Source organism: Girardinichthys multiradiatus, chromosome 11 (assembly GCF_021462225.1).
Source record: "Girardinichthys multiradiatus isolate DD_20200921_A chromosome 11, DD_fGirMul_XY1, whole genome shotgun sequence".
In the NCBI taxonomy this organism is placed as follows: Eukaryota; Metazoa; Chordata; class Actinopteri; order Cyprinodontiformes; family Goodeidae; genus Girardinichthys; species Girardinichthys multiradiatus.
Window position 1 is genome coordinate 19,731,085 of NC_061804.1, and position 25,015 is coordinate 19,756,099.

Here is a 25,015-nt window from a genome sequence, read left to right on the forward strand (position 1 = left end):
AAAGGAAAAAAAAAATCACAATTGCTGCAATACTACATGTGACAAGTGAGTTTAAGTGGAGTATTTCAGCTCGTTTTCGTCTTTTGCTCTCCAGTTTGTTGCCATGCTGATAGGAAGCACCACTCCATATTAAGTATGCCCTTGTTCTTCTTGTCCTTCCACTTGTGTTGTTCCAAATCAGCATACAAGTATGCCAAAACATGCATATATGCATACACGTGCATGGAAAACACCGAGCACAAGCCAGCATAGAACTCCCTAAGTACAATTACCTCATTCCCTCCAACTCTATCATAGCTGCACTCTTATCATTTCCCACTTCTTTCCCCATTATGTCGCTGACTCGCATTCTCACTTCAAGACTCAACTAATAAGCAGCCAAAGACAGAAAAAATAGAGAAAGAAAAAACAGGATCGACATCCCTCATTATTTTGATTCATGGCACTAGCTGCATTGTAGACCTCACTGTATCTTCTCCCTCACACACATCATCTAAGTGAAAACCCCTGAAAAGACCAAGTGATTGATGTCTTTCTCTCTGCGCCCCCTTAGTTTTTTCTCCAGCACTGCGTATCTCTCATGTTCGCGTACATCAGCCGAACATAAAAAGGACAAGTGAATATTAATCCTATTGAGATGAGAATCAACATCAGAGGGAGGCTACACGTACATTTCTGAGTGACACAAACTAGCCTTTAACTGTTAACTAGGAATCATTTTATTCCCCTGTGACTCCCCTTGTAGCTGAATCAATACTGTGCAAGCAGTCACACATGAATGCATGCTGAGAAACACGTGCACTCGGTCACAAATGACACACAACAGAAAGATACACAAAGTGTTGTATCAAGTCTCAGTGTTTTGACTTCTTCCTCCACTGAACAAATTGAAATCAATTCCCTCGACTTGCAGGGAACATACAGGGGTTGGACAATGAAACTGAAACACCTGTCATTTTAGTGTGGGAGGTTTCATGGCTAAACTGGACCAGCCTGGTAGCCAGTCTTCATTGATTGCACATTGCACCAGTAAGAGCAGAGTGTGAAGGTTCAATTAGCAGGGTAAGAGCACAGTTTTGCTCAAAATATTGAAATGTACACAACATTATGGGTGACATACCAGAGTTCAAAAGAGGACAAATTGTTGGTGCACTTCTTGCTGGCGAATCTGTGACCAAGGCAGCAAGTCTTTGTGATGTATCAAGAGCCACGGTATCCAGGGTAATGTCAGCATACCACCAAGAAGGACGAACCACATCCAACAGGATTAACTGTGGACACAAGAGGAAGCTGTCTGAAAGGGATGTTCGGGTGTTAACCCAGATTGTATCCAAAAAACATAAAACCACGGCTGCCCAAATCACGGCAGAATTAAATGTGCACCTCAACTCTCCTGTTTCCACCAGAACTGTCTGTCAGGAGCTCCACAGGGTCAATATACACGGCCGGGCTGCTATAGCCAAACCTTTGGTCACTCATGCCAGTGCCCAACGTTGGTTTCAATGGTGCAAGGAGCACAAATCTTGGGCTGTGGACAATGTGAAACATGTATTGTTCTCTGATGAGTCCACCTTTACTGTTTTCCCCACATCCAGGAGAGTTACAGTGTGGAGAAGACCCAAAGAAGCGTACCACCCAGACTGTTGCATGCCCAGAGTGAAGCATGGGGGTGGATCAGTGATGGTTTGGGCTGCCCTATCATGACATTCTCTTGGCCCAATACTTGTGCTAGATGGGCACGTCACTGCCAAGGACTACCGAACCATTCTTGAGGACCATGTGCATCCAATGGTTCAACAATGCACCAATACACACAGCAAGACTGGTGAAAGATTGGTTTGATGAACATGAAAGTGAAGTTGAACATCTCCCATGGCCTGCACAGTCACCAGATCTAAATATTATTGAGCCACTTTGGGGTGTTTTGGAGGAGCGAGTCAGGAAACGTTTTCCTCCACCAGTATCACGTAGTGACCTGGCCACTATCCTGCAAGAAGAATGGCTTAAAATCCCTCTGAACACTGTGCAGGACTTGTATATGTCATTCCCAAGACGAATTGATGCTGTATTGGCCGCAAAAGGAGGCCCTACACCATACTAATAAATTATTGTGGTCTAAAACCAGGTGTTTCAGTTTCATTGTCCAACCCATGTATGGCAACATCAGATGCTCTTTTATAGCAAATGGGTATCAGATGATTGTTTTATGTTGTGTAAGGTCATAAGAAAAGGCTGTTTTATGCTATTCATGTTCTCTTGAAAAGACTTAACAGCTCATTGGAGTGCTACTGCTGCAAAGCAGAGGCTGTTTTCAAAATACAATGACTCCATATACATTTTTCAGAGTAATCCTCTGCCTCCATGGAGGTGAAGCGCACCATAAAGTCCCCAGTGCAAAAGGTAAAAAAAAGCTGTTTCGCCAGGTATTAATATCCCCTTTGGGAAGGTTCGGTAAACTGAATATGGAGGTACATGTCTGTGGAGAGATTCTTCATTTAGTAGTGGGCATTAAATCAACTGACGCTGGAGGCTAAGGAGGCTGAAACCTGGGAGAAAGTGGCTGAGCTCCTCCTTCTACAGGTCATAACCTGTCACTCTTACCCCAATCCCTCCACCTTTCTCCCCCTTTAATTTTCCTATTCCCCCTTTTGCGCATTATCTCTCCTCTCTGTTTCATCACATCTTCCTCCCCCAACCCAGTTTTGTCATCAGCAGTTCCCCATCATCCATATCTCCCACTCACCCCAGAGATGCAGAAAAGGAGGTCAGCTCTGTCATACAACACAGGTTTTACATTTTGTGGCTACAGTAATGGAGCTGCCAGGGTGTAGAAATTGATGGATTATTTTTTGCTGGACAAAACCAGAGCAGACATAATCATTTTTCAACAATATTACCACAAGAGAAACAACAGATACCCTGGTTAATAATGAGACAACAGCTAGTTTGTTGTAAAGTTGTCATGGAGTTCAAGGCATGGTCATTAATATATCATACATTTTGGGCTTTTTTTGATTTATTTGAACTATTCTTCTCCTGTGGTAAAATGACTACACAACAAACTGCTTCAATATGTTGCTTTTTTTAAATAATAATGTGCAAAAGTTAGAATTTACTATGTATTTTGTGTATCCCCAAATTATCACGCTGAAACAAACATGCAGAAGTAAACATAAATTTACTAGAACAAGTTTCACCTTTTGTGTAGCCATCAACATGGTCCTGGCATGATTCTGGCTGGAAATCTGTACAGCTCATTCAAATTGGTTTGTTTTCTGGCACATAATGTGTAATGATATTAGAGTAAGATGCGGTGAATGGTGCTTGTTTTATGATGCTCAGGTACAACTAACAAATCCAGATGTCCCCGGTTTGACTAAGACAAAAAAAAAACTGTCTAGCAGCTCTAAGCTGTAACTCTTTCCTAAGTGATTCTTTAGATGTTTACCAGGGTGTTAAATACTAACACTTTGCAACAACGTTTGTAGTTTTAACTTTTGTTCCAATTCTCCTCATAACAACTAATTAAATCCACTTTTTTCTGTAGTCTGTGGACTAATAAAATGATTGCATTTAATAAATATTGAGGGCTTTCTTTCATGTGCTTTGTTTCATATGTTGTTCATGTTCCCTGACTAAGAACTTTCCTTTCAGATGAAAAGAGACAATTAATTAGATGCAATGAGTGTGTGACTCATTAATACTAATGGGTAACGAAAAGATCTTCAACAGGACACAGGTGCTTGCTCACAGACAGAGAAGCTTACTTAGATTCATTCGGGAATATAGGAAAGGATGGCAAACATGACAGAATGGTGACATTTTTGAACAAGAACAGTGTTTAAAGGTCTCCCTTTCTTTCCAGTTCAATGAGTAAAAATAAAATATGTTCATATTGCCTTCATGAGAGCGCTTTTGTGGTTCTCTGTTCTACCATAGATGATTCTCCTCAGTAGCTAGTGGATCAACCTGTTCATAGTAATAATATCAGACAGGTGAAATGTTTGACAATGAACTGAGTCTATTCACACACCTTACCATGTTGTGAAGAATAAGCAAATATACATGATAGGTATCAGCCTGTTGGCAAATAAAGTTTAGTTTTAGTAACTAACAGGGAAAATGAAAATTGATAAGCATTTAAAAAAAAATTACCAGCAATTTTTTCTCCTGTTGTCCCTTAACAGATGTTACAACCTAAACACAGAATGCAAACCAACCTTAAAACAGCAACTAAAGACACACGGATAAAACCAAAATATGTATCTATAAAATGGCACATGACTGTTTAAGGTGAGTAATTGGCTCTAAAGCCAAACTCCCTAAACATGAACAAATAATGAAAAAACATTTTAATATTCAATTTACATGCAATATAAATAGAGATTCACGGATTAGAGGTTTGCAGCTGATTGTGAATGATGCACTGATTCAAATCACTGGAGACACTGTGTCACTGTATCACAACCCTGTGTCACTTCACTGCATCTTGTCACTGTGTCCTAGTCATTTTCAAGCAGGTGAATTTGCTGATTAATTGTAATAGCATTATATCATTTGCTATTTATATTTATCTATATTTCCATGTGTAAAATAAACAGTAAATCAGATCATTTTAGATTTTGTTTTTATAAAGCTTTGACCATTTATCAGCAATTTTAGCCAATTTCAATTTCTCTTGAAGAACCATAATTAACAGCATTCGTGGCACGTTTTCTACCATTTTTGCTACTAAAGGTCTTTAATTACTTTTATTAGGAGCAGAAGAAACATCACCCTGTGTGTAAGAGGATAGTAGCTGAGACAACCTCCAGAATCTGGGATTGGAGAGGATTAAATAACCTGCCTGCAGTTCCTCAACATGTCTGTTCATGCCAGAATGGCCAACACAACCACAGTCGCTGACAGGCCACCAATATTGGTTGAGGAATGGGATGCCATCCCAACAGCAGTGTGTGACCAAGCTGGGGCTACATATGTTTATCCTATGCATGACCTCTGTTTCTTTTTTTATATAATGAATAATTTTAAACTGTCAGTAGTTGTTGTTACTATAAACCTCAACCATTCATCCAATAAGTGACACCAGTCAAGAATCAAAAGCAGATAAGGAGGTTTGGCAAAAACAATTATCAACCTAAGACCAGTTTCCTTCCTTTTTATGCTAAGTTTAAATAATTGACATTCCAACATTGCAGACGGTGATGGGGACTGAAATATGACCAGTGTGAGGTGATTGCTCAGGGAAAAGCTCACCTTGATTCAGCCAGTGAGATGCCTCAGAGTCAGCGTGTTTTATGTGTTCTAGGATTTTAAAGGATCTTTTACCATCCTGGAGGGAGGACTAGAAAACAAACAAGCCAAACGAGTAAATGGATGCTATTTTTATTCCTCTTCACACATATCCAACCGAGTGACACACTGCTGAGCTGATGTCCATCTAATATACAGGGGTTGGACAATGAAACTGAAACACCTCGTTTTAGACCACAATAATTTATTAGTATGGTGTAGGGCCTCCTTTTGCGGCCAATACAGCATCAATTCGTCTTGGGAATGACATATACAAGTCCTGCACAGTGGTCAGAGGGATTTTAAGCCATTCTTCTTGCAGGAAAGTGGCCAAGTCACTACGTGATACTGGTGGAGGAAAACGTTTCCTGACTCGCTCCTCCAAAACACCCCAAAGTGGCTCAATAATATTTAGATCTGGTGACTGTGCAGGCCATTTGAGATGTTCAACTTCACTTTCATGTTCATCAAACCAATCTTTCACCAGTCTTGCTGTGTGTATTGGTGCATTGTCACCCTGATACACGGAACCGCCTTCAGGATACAAAGTTTGAACCATTGGATGCACATGGTCCTCAAGAATGGCTCGGTAGTCCTTGGCAGTGACGCGCCCATCTAGCACAAGTATTGGGCCAAGGGAATGCCATTATATGGCAGCCCAAACCATCACTGATCCACCCCCATGCTTCACTCTGGGCATGCAACAGTCTGGGTGGTACGCTTCTTTGGGGCTTCTCCACACCGTAACTCTCCCGGATGTGGAGAAAACAGTAAAGGTGGACTCATCAGAGAACAATACATGTTTCACATTGTCCACAGCCCAAGATTTGCGCTCCTCGCACCATTGAAACCGACGTTTGGCATTGGCATGAGTGACCAAAGGTTTGGCTATAGCAGCCCGGCCGTGTATATTGACCCTGGGGAGCTCCCGACGGACAGTTCTGGTGGAAACAGGAGAGTTGAGGTGCACATTTAATTCTACCGTGATTTGGGCAGCCGTGGTTTTATGTTTTTTGGATACAATCCGGGTTAGCACCGGAACATCCCTTTCAGACAGCTTCCTCTTGCGTCCACAGTTAATCCTGTTGGATGTGGTTCATCCTTCTTGGTGGTATGCTGACATTACCCTGGATACCGTGGCTCTTGATACATCACAAAGACTTGCTGTCATGGTCACAGATGCGCCAGCAAGACGTGCTGTCATAATGTTTCGAACGGATTTGACCCACATGCAGAAAGCAATTCAGGAGACAGAGTTTTAACGGTAAGAAGTTTATTGACAGTATGTTGAAATGTGTAGGAGACTGGAACCGGGACACCAACTGTAAAATAAACAGAACTATAAGCAAAACTCTGGACCTATATTCACAAAAGATATTTCTGCCTTACTGATTTGAGGGAGAGATCCGCCAGAGGGGGGTGGAGAGACCAGGAGGTTGTTGACCCGTGGGACCGGAGACAGTGAACACTGGTGTGCCAGGATGATTGATGGTCCAAGAGTTTCTGTAGTTGGTGCAATGGGAGGAGGAGGGTGGACAGGGTTCACAGAGGTAGATCCATGGAATGAAGGAATCAGGAGACTGCCAGCTGGTTTGATCCAATGAGGAAACAGGAGGCTTGAGTCTTGGTTCATGGGGTTGGATAGCTTCTTTCCAGAAGATGGTATCCAGGCAGACTTCGATGCTGAAGGCAAAGTCAGGTTCAGGTAACCTGCAAGGCAACAAATCCAAAATTACAAGAGAGCAAAGCAAGGTCAAGGCAAAGGCAAAGTAATGTGGCTTGAGCTGTACCACAAAGGGCTACACTCTGGCAGTGAGTTGCTGGCAGCCTCCTCCTTAAATACTCCTCAGCAGATTATCGAGGAGATAGAGAACACCTGTTACCTCTCCTCCGGTTCAAAACGCCATCTAGAGGCTAAGAACAGAAATAGCACCAAAACAGACAGACATGGCACAGATCCTGACACGTGCACCAACAATTTGTCCTCTTTTGAACTCTGGTATGTCACCCATAATGTTGTGTGCATTTCAATATTTTGAGCAAAACTGTGCTCTTACCCTGCTAATTGAACCTTCACACTCTGTTCTTACTGGTGCAATGTGCAATCAATGAAGACTGGCTACCAGGCTGGTCCAATTTAGCCATGAAACCTCCCACACTAAAATTACAGGTGTTTCAGTTTCATTGTCCAACCCCTGTAGAACTCCTTTTCATACCTGAAAGTATGAAATGAATGAATGAATACATGACTCAGAAAGCATGTCATCCTGAGTGGATCATGTAAGTCTTAGGAGCTGGAAACAAATGCATGATATAATGGTGAAACAACTGTTACAGTCAATTCCACATAAGGTGCAGCAATACTATATTAGTTAATCTTGTTTATTTGTCCTAACTAGTGACACACTGATACACAAAATAATGACCAACAACTTTGAATAATTACTAATATTACTTTTCTGTGATGTGTGTCATACTGCTTTTAAAATAACTAAGGCCACTCTCAGCCAAGACTATGTTTCCATCATTAGGTAAATAAGGCAGCTAAAGTTGTCGATGGTCTCTGAAGGGTCTTGAAGAGGTCTTCTGGGGGGCCTCAAGAACATGGTGAAGAGTGAAAGTTCCCCATTTAGAGCATACACAAAACTCAAGATTGTTGAAGTGTTTTTGCTATTATGGTGGGATCATATCCTGATAATGTTTGCATGCACGTACCTGGTAACAGTAAAAATACCTTATCAGTTTGCGCCTCAGTCGTCATGGAATGGGACTCCCAGCTGGTCAGAAGCACACAAACCTCAGGATTGCACATATAGGCTCGTTCCTGTAAGTTGTGAGTTTTTCAGGCTGTTATAATGAAAAAAGCATTTGTCCTGCTATCAAAGAGAAGTTCTGGTGTAATATAATATAAGAAGCAAGGAGGATTTTCAGGAAAGAGGAGTTTAATGTCCACAACTTCAACTGCCAGTCACAACTCACCATTGATATTTAATCATCATGATTGAAGTATTTTTCATTTGACATTTTCTATATATTTTGATTAAAACATGTTTCTCACATCCAGATGAGTATTACTAGAGCCTCTGCTCTCCAGAGACAGGAGTGAAATGCTGATGACTCTCTCAGGTATCCTTATCACACTTTGCAGAGTCTTCCTTTCAGCTGCGCTGCAGTTGCTATACAAGGCTGTGATTTACTGTAGCTTCTTAGATGGATGGGAAATTCTCACTCACAACCACCTAAGGAAGTGAATCCTTTCCTTGGCCTTCTTGGCTAGGTGTATGGTGTGAAAACTCTGAAAGATATGTTCAGTCATCTGGATTCCTCAAAAACATTTGTGCTGCCAAGTCTCTCTACAGGGCTGTTGCTCATGTGCAGGGTGGTGTATGAAGCCTTTAACTGCAGAATAAGCTGTAATATTTTGTTGGTGTGCAACGCTTTATTAACTGTTCATGTTCTGTTCTGCATGGATCCACGCTGCTGATATATACTACTGTTACCTTTGTGTCAACAGCTAATGTAATGAGCTGGTTTGTTCTTATCTAACTGGACAGTCATTGGTCAGTGGTGTAAAGAGCCAAGGACTGAGCACACAGCCTTGTGGGGCTCCTATGATATAACATAGTTGTTAAGTATTTGAATCTGTCAAAGGTCATCAATTATCTAGTTATATCTTGTCAACAACTTATCTATGCTCTTTTTCTACCCACATTTGTTCAGTGGAAAGCACTAACCCACTGTTTAACACTAACCCACTGAAGATAATTTTGTGTGGAGTCTTTCAACAAACTCAGTCCAAGTATCTCAGTACCGATACCAGAAGAACCAGAACAAAAGTGTCACACAGTAAAACATGACAATCAAGCTCACTTTTCTTTCCCATTGAAATCTATTACTTGCTGTTTATTCTTGTTTCTTTGGTGCTCTCTCCCAGATGATATATAGTTCAACAGCTCAGATCTAGGATAGGTTCATTCCTTCAATTATGGCTTTTACTATCATTTCTTTATAATGTAATGTCTTTTCTGTTTTGCCACAAATGCTTAATGTAAAGATTTTTTTGTTTTTGGCTTTAGATATGCTTTTTGTATTTCTTGCAATGAGAAATAATTAGCCAAAAGTCTGTGTGTAGAAGCTGGGAAAATTTGCAAATGGGCAGGTGATGTTTGACATATTGTAGGTTTTGAGAGTTTATTTCAAGTCAAGTCATGCTGTTTGTTGACCTAACCAGCTATTTTTAAATGCCTACTGGCCAGGTGAAGAGGGTGCCCAAACCCTAACCACATATTATAACTGTAGAAAAAATTAAGGAGGAAGAAAAATCTAGCAGTCGGTGGTAAAAGTTGTCAGAATGGTGGTGTCAAAATTCTTGGCTTTGAAGAAAACAGAAAGTAGAGGTGGGATGATGGCACAACCCAGTGTTACCACCTACAAGCAAAGAGAATTGAAGGTACAAACCAGTACAGGCTGTTGATCTCTGCTGTCTAAGAACAAAAAAAAACTTCTTTTTAGAAAAGTTGATTAATTAATAAATCTTGTAACATATTTTTTAGAGACTAAACTTTTGCTGATTTAAGTCAGATGTGTTACCAATTTCTTTTCTATTTGATAAATGCCAGAATAATGAAAAACATCTTTTTAAAATGAGTCAGAAGTTTTCATACATTTTCCTGGCATTTGTTAGAATTTCTTTTTCAGGTGTAGGATTTTTGTGAAGCATCAAATAGATATTCCTCCAGACAGATCTGGTGTCACTAAGTCAGTTTTGGGGGCCTCCTTGCTTAAACACACCTTCCTTTGCTCACAGATTTTCTGTGAGACTAAGATTGAGGCTTTGTGATGACCACTCCAAAACACTGACTTACTTGTCTTCAAGCCTCTCTCTAAAGAATTTAACCAAATGCCAAGCCGAGCAAAAGCAACTTTATTTATACGCACTTTAAAAACAGCACAACTGACCAAAGTGCTGAACAGGTATCATAAGAGAATCAGAATCAGAAAAGCTTTTTTGCCAGGTATTGTTTCACACTGATGAGGAATTTGCTTTGGTGGTAAGGTGCACACAGACAAACATACAGTTGACATAAATAAAAATAACAATACAAAAATTATTAAATATTATTTACATGTGCTGATCTATTCATATTATTTGCAAGGGGAAAATGTCAGTGGGGGAGCAGGGCCTTGTTACTGAGGCAAGCTGAAGACGCGAAGAAGCTGTTTTTGTGGCGAGAGGTTTTGTTCCTGATGGACCGCAGCCTCCTGCCAGACGGGAGAGTCTGAAGCAGTTTGTGTCCAGGGTGGGAGGAGTATGTAAGCATTAAAACAAAATACAAAAAAAAAAACACGTTAAAGATGTTGTAAAACAACTCGAACAGGTAAAATGAGATCTCTCATGCTAGGTCAAAAGCAAATGAAAACAGATGAGTTTTCAGAGCTGATTACTCAATGCAGAGCCCTGTCTGATGTGCACTGGCAGTGAACTCCACAGGATTGGAGCAGCCAAAGAAAAAGCTCTGTCACCTCACGTCCTCGGCACATCCAGGAGAAGCCGGTCCGCTGACCTGAGTTAACAGGAGGGGCAATATAATTAGAAAAGCTCAGAGAGATAGGGTGGGGCAAAACCATTTCAAGACTGAAAAACAAATAAAATAATCCTAAAATGAATCCTAAAATGCTTTGGAAATCCCATACGCTTAGGGTCATCTGCATTTGGAAGACCCATTTGTGCCCACGTTTTTATTCTTGAGATGCTGCTTCGATATTTACACATAATGATCTTTGCTCATGATCTCATCTGGTTTGTGAATTTCCCCAATCCCCCAAAGCAAGAAACCCACACACCATTATTCAGCCACCCCATACTTCCCCATGCAAGCTTTCCTCTTTTTCTTTCAAATACAGCATTGGTCATAAAGGGCCAACAATTCAAGCTTTAGTTTAATTAGATCATAACATGTCTCCAAAAATCAAGATTTCTGTCCATGAGTCCATTGCAAACTGTAGTCAGTTTTTATTATACATTTGGAGTAAGAGTTTCTTTCTTGCTGGATCGCTTTTAAGCCCAGGTTAGTCAAGGACTCTGTGGATAATGTAGCATCTTCACAAGCCATGCTATCATATGCGATTTTCCAAATTCCTTTAAAGGCATTTCATTCTTAGTGTATGTAACCATCTGAATTTAAAGAACCTGGTATTTAGCAAATAGAAACAATTTTGGTAATCCTAATTGACCTTAAGCTCAGTCTTATTTAATGTCTGACAGCAAGAAAAAATACGTGTGTCTTTTATACAGTGTATTCAATTATCTGGTTTCAACTGTATGTGTTGTTTACAACAAGAAAGTAAGTTTGTTTGGTAAGATATTTACAATGCAACAATAAAATATGTAATTACCAGATCAGACATGGGACCAAAGCTCTTACAAAGTAAGCAGTTTTTTAGGAAGGATTTAAAGATGCCTAAATTCAGTTGACAAATATTATGACGATTTAATATTTTTACATTTTGAAAAACACTCGAACATTGTGGCCTTGGACTTAACGAGGCCCAATCTGAGAATCCCTGCATTTTGTTGATAAATTTACTGCATGATTTGGATATGAATCGGACCTGTTTGTCTAAAGCATATTGTGAAGCCATTTGTTGTGGACTGGTGCAATTTAAATAAACCGAACATAAATAAATGTGAGCCTTTATGGATGGATGAATAGACTGATAGAGAAACCGATGGATGGATGGATGAACGGACAGAGGCAACATAATGAAATGAAATAAAGTTTGAAAACAAACATATTTTTAAAGTTCTTTTTTTCTTTTTCAATGCTTATGCAGATCTGTAAAAAAAAGGACAAGTGTGAGGAGTATCTTGATGCATTCAACTCTCTGTGTGAATCCCATACCTAAAGCAAAGTTTTGATAAAGTCCAAATAGCCTCATTGACCCACAGAGTCTATTTTGCTTTCTGTAAAACTACTGAATCTGTAAGGTTTCCCACACATATATGCACTACCTCCTCCATACTCTACAGTGTTTACTCCAACATCTCTGCTCACTCTTCTCTTAATTTACTTTCTCTTTCCCCCTGACCTTCAGGTTTCTGTTCTGTCTCTATTTCCTCCTCTTTCCCACTCCACGACCTCTCTTTCACCTTAAATCCACAGAAACCGCTACCCGCTTTCCCACTTCCCCACATTCTCCATCTCTTCACCTTCTTTGCAAAACCCATCCTTTTCCTCGTCCCTCTGCTCATCAGAGATGTTTCATTTACTTTAATCTAATTGGTTGTTATTTAATTTAGAGAGCCGTGACTAGCAATGGCCCTGCAGGGATTCAGGAATGTAGCTGCACTCTGCTTTTTCTCTCTCCCCCTCTGTGCATGTGTAGAAAGGCATGCACATTCACTTGCAGACCTTTGCTGTACTTGCACTGATGTGCCCACACGCCTGAGCAGAAGTGTTTGATTTTTGCAGTCTGGGTTTGCCTCTGAAAAAAATAAACTAACTTACAATCATTGCCAAGACGGTCATCATTTATTTACATAGCTGAGGAAGAGGTGGGAGACAGCAGGAAAATCTGCAATGAAAGGATAACGAGGCTTAATGTTCAGACAGCCATAGCTGGGAAGAAATTCGGGGTGCAGGATGGAAAATAAATGATAATAGGAGAAACAAGCTGAATAACCTTGGAGAGGCCACATAAACAGACATACTGTGATTTATAAGACTTTATGCATTATTGACAAGTGAATTATAAGCTTCAGGCAATGCTCTTCACTTGCAATCATCTCCAGACTGCTTTGACACCTTGCTATGAGGATGAGGGCTGTGCCCGATCCACTTTGAGTCAGAGGGCTGACACAAAACTGCAGAAGAAAGAGATTTAAGCTGTAGATAAAAGCTAATACTGTCCTTGAATCGATCTGCTCAAATAACCTGTTGACCATTAAACCTGTAGATCCTAAATACTGAATGCTCTTCATGTCTATTGTTTTGTCCAAGGAGTTTTGTTTGTATGCAAATAGCTGCCATGCAGCATGTTTCACATGATCTTTGGAAAGCATTCTAAAAAACTTCCAGAAAAACAATGACAAGTTTTGTTAGTGTTAGTATTTGATGTTTTTTTTTCAGTTAAGGTTTGGAGCATTTTGTTGTGACCATCTTTAATCAGTGTGTTGGTTTCTCTATAATCATCGTGTTTGGAGCTCTGATGAAATCCTGTTAATTTAATCCCTCAGACTCTCAGAGAGCCACCATGATGCCTGCAGCAGCATTATCATATCATGAATTACAAGTAATTTAATGTTGCTTTAATTAGACTTCATTTGGGTTTGTTAGCAGCATGAGGTAGAGTGTATTTTTGTGTCACATGAAGATCATTTACATACATGAGCATATGATTTGCAGTAGCTCTCAAAAATGTACACACCCCTGTTAAAAAGACAGGTTTAAGTGATTAAAAAGTGAGAAGATAAATAACTTGAAGCTTAATTTAATCTGACATTTAACAACCTGGATGCATAAATGTGCACACTCAAACTACTATTTTGTTTGAGCACCTTTTGATTCAGTTCCAGGGTTCATTCTTCTTCAGTTTACACCTACAGTGAACTAAAGGGAAACTGATTCACCATTTCAGCCTTCGTAGAAGGATTTTTAAAAATATTTGTTTAAGCCATTGTTTGCAGAGAGGATACAAAAGATTGAAAATATCTAATTTTATAAAGATACACTATATTACAAAAGATATTGGGTCACACCACCAAATCAATTAATTCTGGTGTTACAATCACTCCCATGGCTGCAGGTGTATAAAGCCTGGTGGGAGACACTTGACTGGCCTGCACAGAGCCCTGACCTCAACCTTCTTAAACACTGTTGGGATGGGTTAGAGCGGATGCTGCGATTCTGTTTTTTTCATCTAACTATGAACACACTCCTAAACCTTGTGGAAGATGTTTACAGAATAGTTAAAGTTGCTATTGCTGGCAATAGTGGATCCATCAACAAAACTGACCTTATAGATTAAGAATAGGATGCCATCAAAGTTAATGTACTTGAAAAGTAGACAGACTGATACTTTTAGCAATATAGTGTACCAGTCAGGAGATGTGTACATAAAAAAATCATACCATTATATTTATAGTTATTTAAATATAGTTATTTATTTACAGTTGGTAGCACTGTTGCCTTGCAGCCACAAGGTCTTGGGTTTCACTCCTGCACGGGGGTCTTTCTGCAGTTTCTGGGGTTTGCATGTTCTTTACGTGCATGCGTGGGTTCTCTCCTCGTACTTCGGCTTCCTCCCACAGTCCAAAAACATGATCGCTAGGTTAATTGGTTTCTTTAAATTGCCCTTAGGTGTAAATGGGTGTGTACATGGTTGTTTGTTCTGTGTGTCTCTGTGTGTCTCTGTGTTGCCCTGTGATGCACTGACAACCTGTCCAGGGTGTACCCAGCCCCTCGCCCGTAGACCACTGGAGCTAGGCATCAGGTCCCCTGGGACCCTGTACGGAAGAAGTCGATATAGAAAATGGATTGATGGATATTTGGAATGTATGTAAATATTTGAGCCCTTATGTGTCATCTCTCATTCTGGGCTTTTATTCTTTTCCCTTCTGCTTCATGTGTATTACTGCGCGGTTTTACGGTTGTGCAGGAAAACAGGGCCCACAACAAAAATATTATTAGTAGTTTGCTGATACAGTCCATGTTCCGCATGTCTGTGTGTATGTGTGCTTGTGTTGGAAATAAATTAAAGCTAAACCAGACAGGATAAGAAGCCAAGTGCTGCTGCTGAACTTGCGTGTCTGGGGGGGGATGATGGACCAGCAGCTGCCAGCTTCAGAGGAAAAAACAGACTCAAACAGCTTAAACCTACCAAGGTGTGAGATTTATTCAGGCTGCGTTGTGTGTGTGGGTGTGCACATGTCTGTCAAGGAGGCAGCTGATACAGGATTCTTCTTTTCAAGGCTGCTTCAGATATTTTTGCACTGAGTTTTCCTACAGCTGATATTTTCTGCATTGCATCTAATCATTGGATGACATTTGTTCTATACATCTCCTTGTTTTCTTTATACCGGGTGGAGAAAAACCTCCTAAAATGTCCAAACTGACACTGTTATGCCTTTTCTGAAACTCCTGAAAGATTAAACTCTTCCAAGGTTTATTATCCTGCTGAATTCTTGGGGAAACTTGGAAATCAAATGAGATTTTCAATTTAGCAAAACATTAAATAAATAATTAAATGAGTGGATAAAATCTGCAAAAAAACAGAACAGATGGGTGTTTTGGAAAGACACAGACAGCATCAGGATGATAAACATAGATATAATGTGGCTACTTGTGATGTGCATGCATGCTTTTAAGTTATCATTGTGCAATCACAAACACATCTATCTAAGGAAAATGATGAGTCACACAGTAGTCTCCAACTACTGGTGGTATTAAATAATGATTAGAGGTAGTTGCAGTTCAACTCTTGCTTTATCTGTAACTCAAGTGAAGTGGGCAGTAATTCCTAATTGTCTGGTCTTTGGACAACAGGAGCAACAAACTATGTTAAACTTAGCATGGCTGATGTCATTACAGGCTGTCAAAGATACGTTACTGAGGATATGTGACTCACAGCTTACAGAGTAGCAGCAGGTAAAGCTTCATTGGCTTTCTCAGAGGCACATTGTTTTCTATAACAGTTCAAATAACATTTTCATTAGGCAAATATAGCACTCTTGTACAGAGAAATCTCAGAGAGCATGGATACTAAATAATGCAAACTTTTTAATGGGCTTTGGATGGACACTATTACTGCATAATTAAGTTTGTAGGAACATCTTGATTTATGGGTTCTTTTAAAGCGGTTCAGGAAAAGAGTTTTAAAATTAAGAGCTGTGTTAAATGTAAGAAAACAAACAGGACAAATGTTTATTATCCATTGTAGTTGGCTGTAAAACAAATCTTTAAATATGTGATACAATGCAGACATTTCTGGATAAAATGTAGTCCCTTTGCATAAATACATTTATTTTAGCTTCACCAGACCACAGGTCATGTCTATTTCTCTCTGAGTCCATCTGCAAACTGTAATCTGGCTTTTAATATTGCTTTGGAAGAAATGGCTTCTTCCTCACTGAGTGGCCTTTCAGCCCACGTCAGTACAGATCTTGTTTCATTGTGAGTGGCTGTCTCTCATCAACTTCAGCCAGCATCTTCACAACGTTGTCGTGGGGTCGATACAGACATTTTGCACTAAAACAAATTAATCTCTGGGACACAGAACTGGTCTCCTACCTAAATGATATTATGTCTGGACAAATTCCCATGTTGTCTGTGCTTGGATATAATTGTTTAAACAGATTAGCCTGACTCCTTCTGGCCTTCGGAAATTGTACCCAAGGCTTAACCAGACTTATAGAGGTCCAATATTCCCTTCAGGAGATCATGGATGATTTGGATATTTTTTGATGTCACCCAAATAAGCAGTGAGTTTAAGGTTCTGCAGATTTACCTCTATTTCAATCAAATGTGTTGAATTAGCTTATCAAAAGCTTAGAAAAACATCTGGAACTATAAATGCCACGTTAGAGGGTCATTTGTATGTTTGAGCAGTTTTCCATGACTTTAAGACATTATTAGGCTGACTGACCTTTAAACTGTGAAAAATATTTGCCACGTTCGCTTCCAGGATTCACCTCCTCGGATCATAATTCTGCTGATCCCTGTCTGTTTTACCTCCCACTTCACACTTCAGCACACAGACACATACACCGCGTGGCTGATTGTTTTAGTATACCTCCTTCACAACCCTGAGCACACGGGTGAATGTGCATTAACCTGCTTACAGGCTTTTTTAGATTTAATTCTCGATGATGCCTATAGCGCAAAACTCTGGCTGACAGCATCCAGATTTCTCCCCATGGAAGGTCATCAAAGCTTCGAGACATGAAATTACCAAGCCAGGAGTGGTGGAGTGGAATGGATGATGACAAGATTTAAATGCTAATGAAAATGAGGTTGGAATTGGAGAGATGAGGAATGTGTTGCAGAGTGAGGTTATGATCTGAACCTGTAATCTGCTCTCTTGGGTTTCAACCTCAGGAGGGAAACGAGATCAATGCTCTACTTCTTGTGGTTAAAGTAGAAGAAATGTGTTTTCTACAATGTTACAATTTTATTTCACTGCACTGAACCTTTAATTTAGATTTTATTTCCTAACTCAGCTGAAAAAAGCAAACCTTTTTTTTATCATGTTAAGCACTCTGAGGGAGATTATTTAAACAGGACATCGTTACCTTTCCTGCTTGTGAGGGAAGTGTATTGCTGTGCCTGAACATGAACTTTAAAATGTTAATGATCTTGCTCAGTGTGCTATCAACTTAACAAAGACTTTAATTTAATGGCTTCCTTTTTTTGAGCAAATCAGAAACCAAGATCAGCCAAAGGGACAGAAACTGTGTTTTAATCTGTCCTCTAATGAAAACAAGAGAACCCACAATAAAATAAATTATCACCAGCACTCTGTTACTATCCTGTCTCCTGTCTTTTTTACTTAATCCAAGAGAGTGGTCATCATATGCACTGTTCCCCAGAAAGTTAGAAAAAAAACTTTATCCCTTTAACTTTTCTTGAAAAAAGGCTGTCAATGTGCTGGGTCCAAGGGCAAAACTGGCTCCTTGGATTGAAAAGTTTGCTTATGCCTGCCCTACAACATTTCACAAGGCTGGAGCATACAGAGAGAGGGCTCTTTGCCGGTCCTCATCGAGTAGTTTCTCTGGATCAATCTGAGTTTTAGATCCTTTTTAATGCTCTCTACTCTTTTCTAGCTCAATTCACAGGTTGCCTGAGGGATTTAGCTCTGGGATCTCGGATGGTCATAGAAGAAGGTTGAGTGTGTGCCTTGTGAACTATTTCTGGTATGTTTTAAATCAATATTCTGCTGATAGACCCAGTGAAGACCCATTTCCAGTTCCCTGGCATAGATCATCAGATTTTCTGAGTTCCCTGAAGCATGTAATTTTGTACTTGGAGACCACCTGGAGTGTTTGTTGCTTAAAGGTTTGCTCTAACCCCCAATTTACACTGTCCCCATTCTGGTACAAACACCAGAGTAAATACGCACCCATTATAGTCAATAAGAGCATTTACAGGTCCTTCTCAAAATATTAGCATATTGTGATAAAGTTCATTATTTTCCATAATCTAATGATGAAAATTTGACATTCATATATTTTAGATTCATTGCACACTAACTGAAATATTTCAGGTCTTTTATTGTCTTAATATGGATAATTGTGGCATACAGCTCATGAAAACCCAAAATTCCTATCTCACAAAATTAGCATTTCATCCGACCAATAAAAGAAAAGTGTTTTTAATACAAAAAACGTCAACCTTCAAATAATCATGTACAGTTATGCACTCAATACTTGGTCGGGAATCCTTTTGCAGAAATTACTGCTTCAATGCGGCGTGGCATGGAGGCAATCAGCTTGTGGCACTGCTGAGGTCTTATGGAGGCCCAAGATGCTTCGATAGCGGCCTTTAGCTCATCCAGAGTGTTGGGTCTTGAGTCTCTCAACGTTCTCTTCACAATATCCCACAGATTCTCTATGGGGTTCAGGTCAGGAGAGTTGGCAGGCCAATTGAGCACAGTGATACCATGGTCAGTAAACCATTTACCAGTGGTTTTGACACTGTGAGCAGGTGCCAGGTCGTGCTGAAAAATGAAATCTTCATCTCCATAAAGCTTTTCAGCAGATGGAAGCATGAAGTGCTCCAAAATCTCCTGATAGCTAGCTGCATTGACCCTGCCCTTGATAAAACACAGTGGACCAACACCAGCAGCTGACACGGCACCCCAGACCATCACTGACTGTGGGTACTTGACACTGGACTTCTGGCATTTTGGCATTTCCTTCTCCCCAGTCTTCCTCCAGACTCTGGCACCTTGATTTCTGAATGACATGCAGAATTTGCTTTCATCCGAAAAAAGTACTTTGGACCACTGAGCAACAGTCCAGTGCTGCTTCTCTGTAGCCCAGGTCAGGCGCTTCTGCCGCAGTTTCTGGTTCAAAAGTGGCTTGACCTGGGGAATGCGGCACCTGTAGCCCATTTCCTGCACACGCCTGTACACGGTGGCTCTGGATGTTTCTACTCCAGACTTAGTCCACTGCTTCCGCAGGTCCCCCAAGGTCTGGAATCGGCCCTTCTCCACAATCTTCTTCAGGGTCCGCTCACCTCTTCTCGTTGTGCAGCGTTTTCTGCCACACTTTTTCCTTCCCACAGACTTCCCACTGAGGTGCCTTGATACAGCACTCTGGGAACAGCCTATTCGTTCAGAAATTTCTTTCTGTGTCTTACCCTCTTGCTTGAGGGTGTCAATAGTGGCCTTCTGGACAGCAGTCAGGTCGGCAGTCTTACCCATGATTGGGGTTTTGAGTGATGAACCAGGCTGGGAGTTTTAAAGGCCTCAGGAATCTTTTGCAGGTGTTTAGAGTTAACTCGTTGATTCAGATGATTAGGTTCATAGCTCGTTTAGAGACCCTTTTAATGATATGCTAATTTTGTGAGACAGGAATTTTGGGTTTTCATGAGCTGTATGCCAAAATCATCCATATTAAGACAATAAAAGACCTGAAATATTTCAGTTAGTGTGCAATGAATCTAAAATATATGAATGTTAAATTTTCATCATGACATTATGGAAAATAATGAACTTTATCACAATATGCTAATATTTTGAGAAGGACCTGTACTCTGCCTCCCCAGGGTGATGCAGGGCAGCGCAGAATGGTGCATAGCAGCGGCGTGTGGATGGCCATCCAGCAAAATTCAACCAGTTTATTTTTGCCAGATGCCGAAACACCAAAATACAGGCATGTAGATAGTGTTTAATGGCTACCATGGAGATTTGGTGACCCTAAGATGTCCGTTGTCTTCACGTATATATAGCACAATGAGTCAAAAATTACTACAAAAATTATTTGTTTGCACCATTTTTTTAAAATAATTGTCAGGAGTGCTAATAATTATGGCATTTGTGATTTTTCTGAAAAAAACAAAATAAACAATTGTGATATTAGATTATGCTGTTGGAATAAAAAATACATTTATGTACATGATTTTCTCACGTCATTACACAGATTACCAAGGTTGCTAGATGCAGGTTGCATGTATTGCTTGTAGTTAGCATAAATGGGCCCATCTGAGGTCCACTAAGGTCCACAATGGGTCCCACTGAGATTCCTAAGTAAAAACATTAAGAACAAGCTTTATTGGTCTTAAGCTAAGATTAAACTGCCCTCAGTGAAATGTCTTTTTAGAAGCCCATGCAAAATTCTATTTATTCTCAGATGTTTATTTAAAATGCATTGCACACCATTCATTTTTGTATAAATGCATTAATTGGTTGTAGTTTTCCTGTTGTTCAAGTATTATGGTGAGTAAAGTAAGAGTTTACAGCTTTCTTTTGTAAGAATAGCTGCATGGATGGCTCGTTAAAGACCCCTGGCTTTGTTCTCACCACATTGTTTCCTGATTATTTTGACACTTTCATTTGTTATGCTTGTCAAATTTGGACATGCCTCTCAACACAAAAATGGACTGTCTTTGCTCCAAACAGAGTAAAACGGTTCTCCAAATTCAGCTCTATGCAGGATGTTAACCTAGAGCAGATGACTGGTGCATTTATATCATCATTGAAATATAACCGTTGCCACAGATTTTGCTCCACTTTCTGATTTTCTTCTCCAATGCTTCAAGTGTTATCTTCATTCTAAATCACTACTACCAGCAAACATCATAAGCAGCAACCCTAAACATCAAATTCAAGGATCCTTTCGAACAATTTGATAACAACATTTCAAGGGTCGTGCTTCTCCCATTTAGACAGCCAGTGCCAGTGTTACCCTAACAAGCCCTCCAAGTCAGATTAGTTGGGGTTCCATTTGAGCCTTTAAATGCATGTCATTCTGAAAGATTCTTGGCACTCCCAGCTGTCAACAGTCTAATTGAATAACAGAGAGAGTATTGAGTCTTTCCCGCAGGCTGTGTTAGTCATGGTTTCATTTATGAAGTAATTAAATCTCCGAGGACTGGATAAAATGCTATCTCTGTTAGTCAGTAAAATATAGTCTGACAGTCCAAAAAATAAATAATAGAAAGTTAGACGAACTTTGCAGACTCTGTATTGATTTGTTGTGAGGTTAGAGTTAGTGTACCCCGCAGCTCCATTTGACGCCTCAGACTTCCTCCTGCAACTCCTCTTTGTATACCTTCGAAGCCCAAGGTTTTTACCATTTGGCAATTCTCTCAGGTCACCTGGCAGGTATCAATTGTGAGTGTAAAATCCATGTAGTACTCGGGGTGCAGTGCTTCACTTTGTCAGCGGGGAAGGACAGCACTGTGGATCAAGATGCTGAAAATAAGTCAACTTTATGGATTCACCGCTCAGGTTCTTATGGAAGGAACCACACAATAAGAGCTGTTGACATTTTGTTGTGTGGTGGAGTGATATTTGATTGTGTGTTGCTTTTTCAGCAACACACAATCAATGCTGAAAATGCTGAAAATATGAACACTTACACTTAACTACTCATGAAACTTAAATGATCACCCAGCCAACTACTCACTGCACAAGTGTGTCCTTCCTAAGACTATAAATAAATAAATAAATTCAATAGACACCTGAAATACAGAATGCAGAAAACAGAAATAAACTGACCATTACACAATACCATGTGAAGTAATAACTTTTTATTGTGTTGTACATCTCATTGTTTTATATTTTATGAATTATTGATTCAGTATTAAGTGAAATCCACTATGATGTAAAAAAAAATTATATATATATATATATATATATATACAGTACAGACCAAAAGTTTGGACTCACCTTCTCATTCAAAGAGTTGTCTTTGTTTTCATGACTGTAAATATTGTAGCTTCACACTGAAGGTATCAAAACTATGAATTAACACATGTGAAATTATATACTGAACAAAAAAGTGTGAAACAACTGAAGATATGTCTTATATTCTAGGTTCTTCAAAGTAGCCACCTTTTGCTTTGATTACTGCTCCGCACACTCTTGCCATTCTGTTGATGAGCTTCAAGAGGTAGTCACCTGAAATGGTTTCCAACAGTCTTGAAGGAGTTCCCAGAGATGCTTAGCACTTGTTGACCCTTTTGCCTTCACTCTACGGTCCAGCTCAACCCTTACCATCTCGATTGGGTTCAGGTCCGGTGACTGTGGAGGCCAGGTCATCTGGTGCAGCACCCCATCACTCTCCTTCTTGGTCAAATAGCCATTACACAGCCTGGAGGACTGTTTGAGGTCATTGTCCTGTTGAAAAATACATGATGGTCCAACTAAACGCAAACCGGATGGAATAGCATGCCGCTGCAAGATGCTGTGGTATCCATGCTGGTTCAGTATGCCTTCAATTTTGAATAAATCCCCAACAGTGTCAGCAGCAAAGCACCCCCACACCATCACACCTCCTCCTCCATGCTTCACGGTGGGAACCAGGCATGTAGAGTCCATCCGTTCACCTCTTCTGCGCCGCACAAAGACACAGTGGTTGGAACCAAAGATCTCAAACTTGGACTCATCAGACCAAAGCACAGATTTCCACTGGTCTAATGTCCATTCCTTTTGTTCTTTAGCCCAAACAAGTCTCTTCTGCTTGTTGCCTGTCCTCAGCAGTGGTTTCCTAGCAGCTATTTTACCACGAAGGCCTGATTCACACAGTCTCCTCTTAACAGTTGTTCTAGAGATGTTTCTGCTGCTAGAACTCTGTGTGGCATTGACCTGTTCTCTAATCTGAGCTGCTGTTAACCTGCCATTTCTGAGGCTGGTGACTCGGATTAACTTATCGTCCACAGCAGAGGTGACTCTTGGTCTTCCTTTCCTGGGGCGGTCCTCATGTGAGCCAGTTTCTTTGTAGCGCTTGATGGTTTTTGCGACTGCACTTGGGGACACTTTCAAAGTTTTCCCATTTGTTCGGACTGACTAACCTTCATTTCTTAAAGTAATGATGGCCACTTGTTTTTTTTTACTTAGCTGCTTTTTTCTTGCCATAATACAAATTCTAACAGTCTATTCAGTAGGACTATCAGCTGTGTACCGTATCCACCTCCTGCACAACACAACTGATGGTCCCAACCCCATTTATAAGGCTTGAAATCCCACTTATTAAACCTGACAGGGCACACCTGTGAAGTGAAAACCATTTCAGGTGACTACCTCTTGAAGCTCATCAACAGAATGCCAAGAGTGTGCGGAGCAATAATCAAAGCAACAGGTGGCTACTTTGAAGAACCTAGAATATAAGACATATTTTCAGTTGTTTCACACTTTTTTGTTCAATATATGATTCCACATGTGTTAATTCATAGTTTTGATGCTTTCAGTGTGAAGCTACAATATTCATAGTCATGAAAATAAAGAAAACTCTTTGAATGAGAAGGTGTGTCCAAACTTTTGGTCTGTACTGTATATACAGGTCCTTCTCAAAAAATTAGCATATTGTGATAAAGTTCATTATTTTCCATAATGTCATGATGAAAATTTAACATTCATATATTTTAGATTCATTGCACACTAACTGAAATATTTCAGGTCTTTTATTGTCTTAATACGGATGATTTTGGCATACAGCTCATAAAAACCCAAAATTCCTATCTCACAAAATTAGCATATTTCATCCGACCAATAAAAGAAAAGTGTTTTTAATACAAAAAACGTCAACCTTCAAATAATCATGTACAGTTATGCACTCAATACTTGGTCGGGAATCCTTTGGCAGAAATGACTGCTTCAATGCGGCGTGGCATGGAGGCAATCAGCCTGTGGCACTGCTGAGGTCTTATGGAGGCCCAGGATGCTTCGATAGCGGCCTTTAGCTCATCCAGAGTGTTGGGTCTTGAGTCTCTCAACGTTCTCTTCACAATATCCCACAGATTCTCTATGGGGTTCAGGTCAGGAGAGTTGGCAGGCCAATTGAGCACAGTGATACCATGGTCAGTAAACCATTTACCAGTGGTTTTGGCACTGTGAGCAGGTGCCAGGTCGTGCTGAAAAATGAAATCTTCATCTCCATAAAGCTTTTCAGCAGATGGAAGCATGAAGTGCTCCAAAATCTCCTGATAGCTAGCTGCATTGACCCTGCCCTTGATAAAACACAGTGGACCAACACCAGCAGCTGACACGGCACCCCAGACCATCACTGACTGTGGGTACTTGACACTGGACTTCTGGCATTTTGGCATTTTCTTCTCCCCAGTCTTCCTACAGATTCTGGCACCTTGATTTCCGAATGACATGCAGAATTTGCTTTCATCCGAAAAAAGTACTTTGGACCACTGAGCAACAGTCCAGTGCTGCGTCTCTGTAGCCCAGGTCTGGGGAATGCGGCACCTGTAGCCCATTTCCTGCACACGCCTGTGCACAGTGGCTCTGGATGTTTCTACTCCAGACTCAGTCCACTGCTTCCGCAGGTCCCCCAAGGTCTGGAATCGGCCCTTCTCCACAATCTTCCTCAGGGTCCGGTCACCTCTTCTCGTTGTGCAGCGTTTTCTGCCACACTTTTTCCTTCCCACAGACTTCCCACTGACGTGCCTTGATACAGCACTCTGGGAACAGCCTATTCATTCAGAAATTTCTTTCTGTGTCTTACCCTCTTGCTTGAGGGTGTCAATAGTGGCCTTCTGGACAGCAGTCAGGT

At 40.4% G+C, this 25,015-nt stretch overlaps 1 long non-coding RNA gene across 1 annotated transcript; it reads right to left on the reverse strand.

Moving 5' to 3' along the window:
* Window positions 1–6,551: 6,551 nt before the first annotated feature.
* On the reverse strand, window positions 6,552–7,252 carry LOC124875964. The gene is made up of 2 exons (XR_007040173.1): window positions 6,682–7,252; window positions 6,552–6,614 (listed from the first exon to the last, which is right to left on the reverse strand). It is a non-coding gene; the product is annotated as an uncharacterized LOC124875964 (long non-coding RNA).
* Between the last annotated feature and the right edge of the window lie 17,763 nt (window positions 7,253–25,015).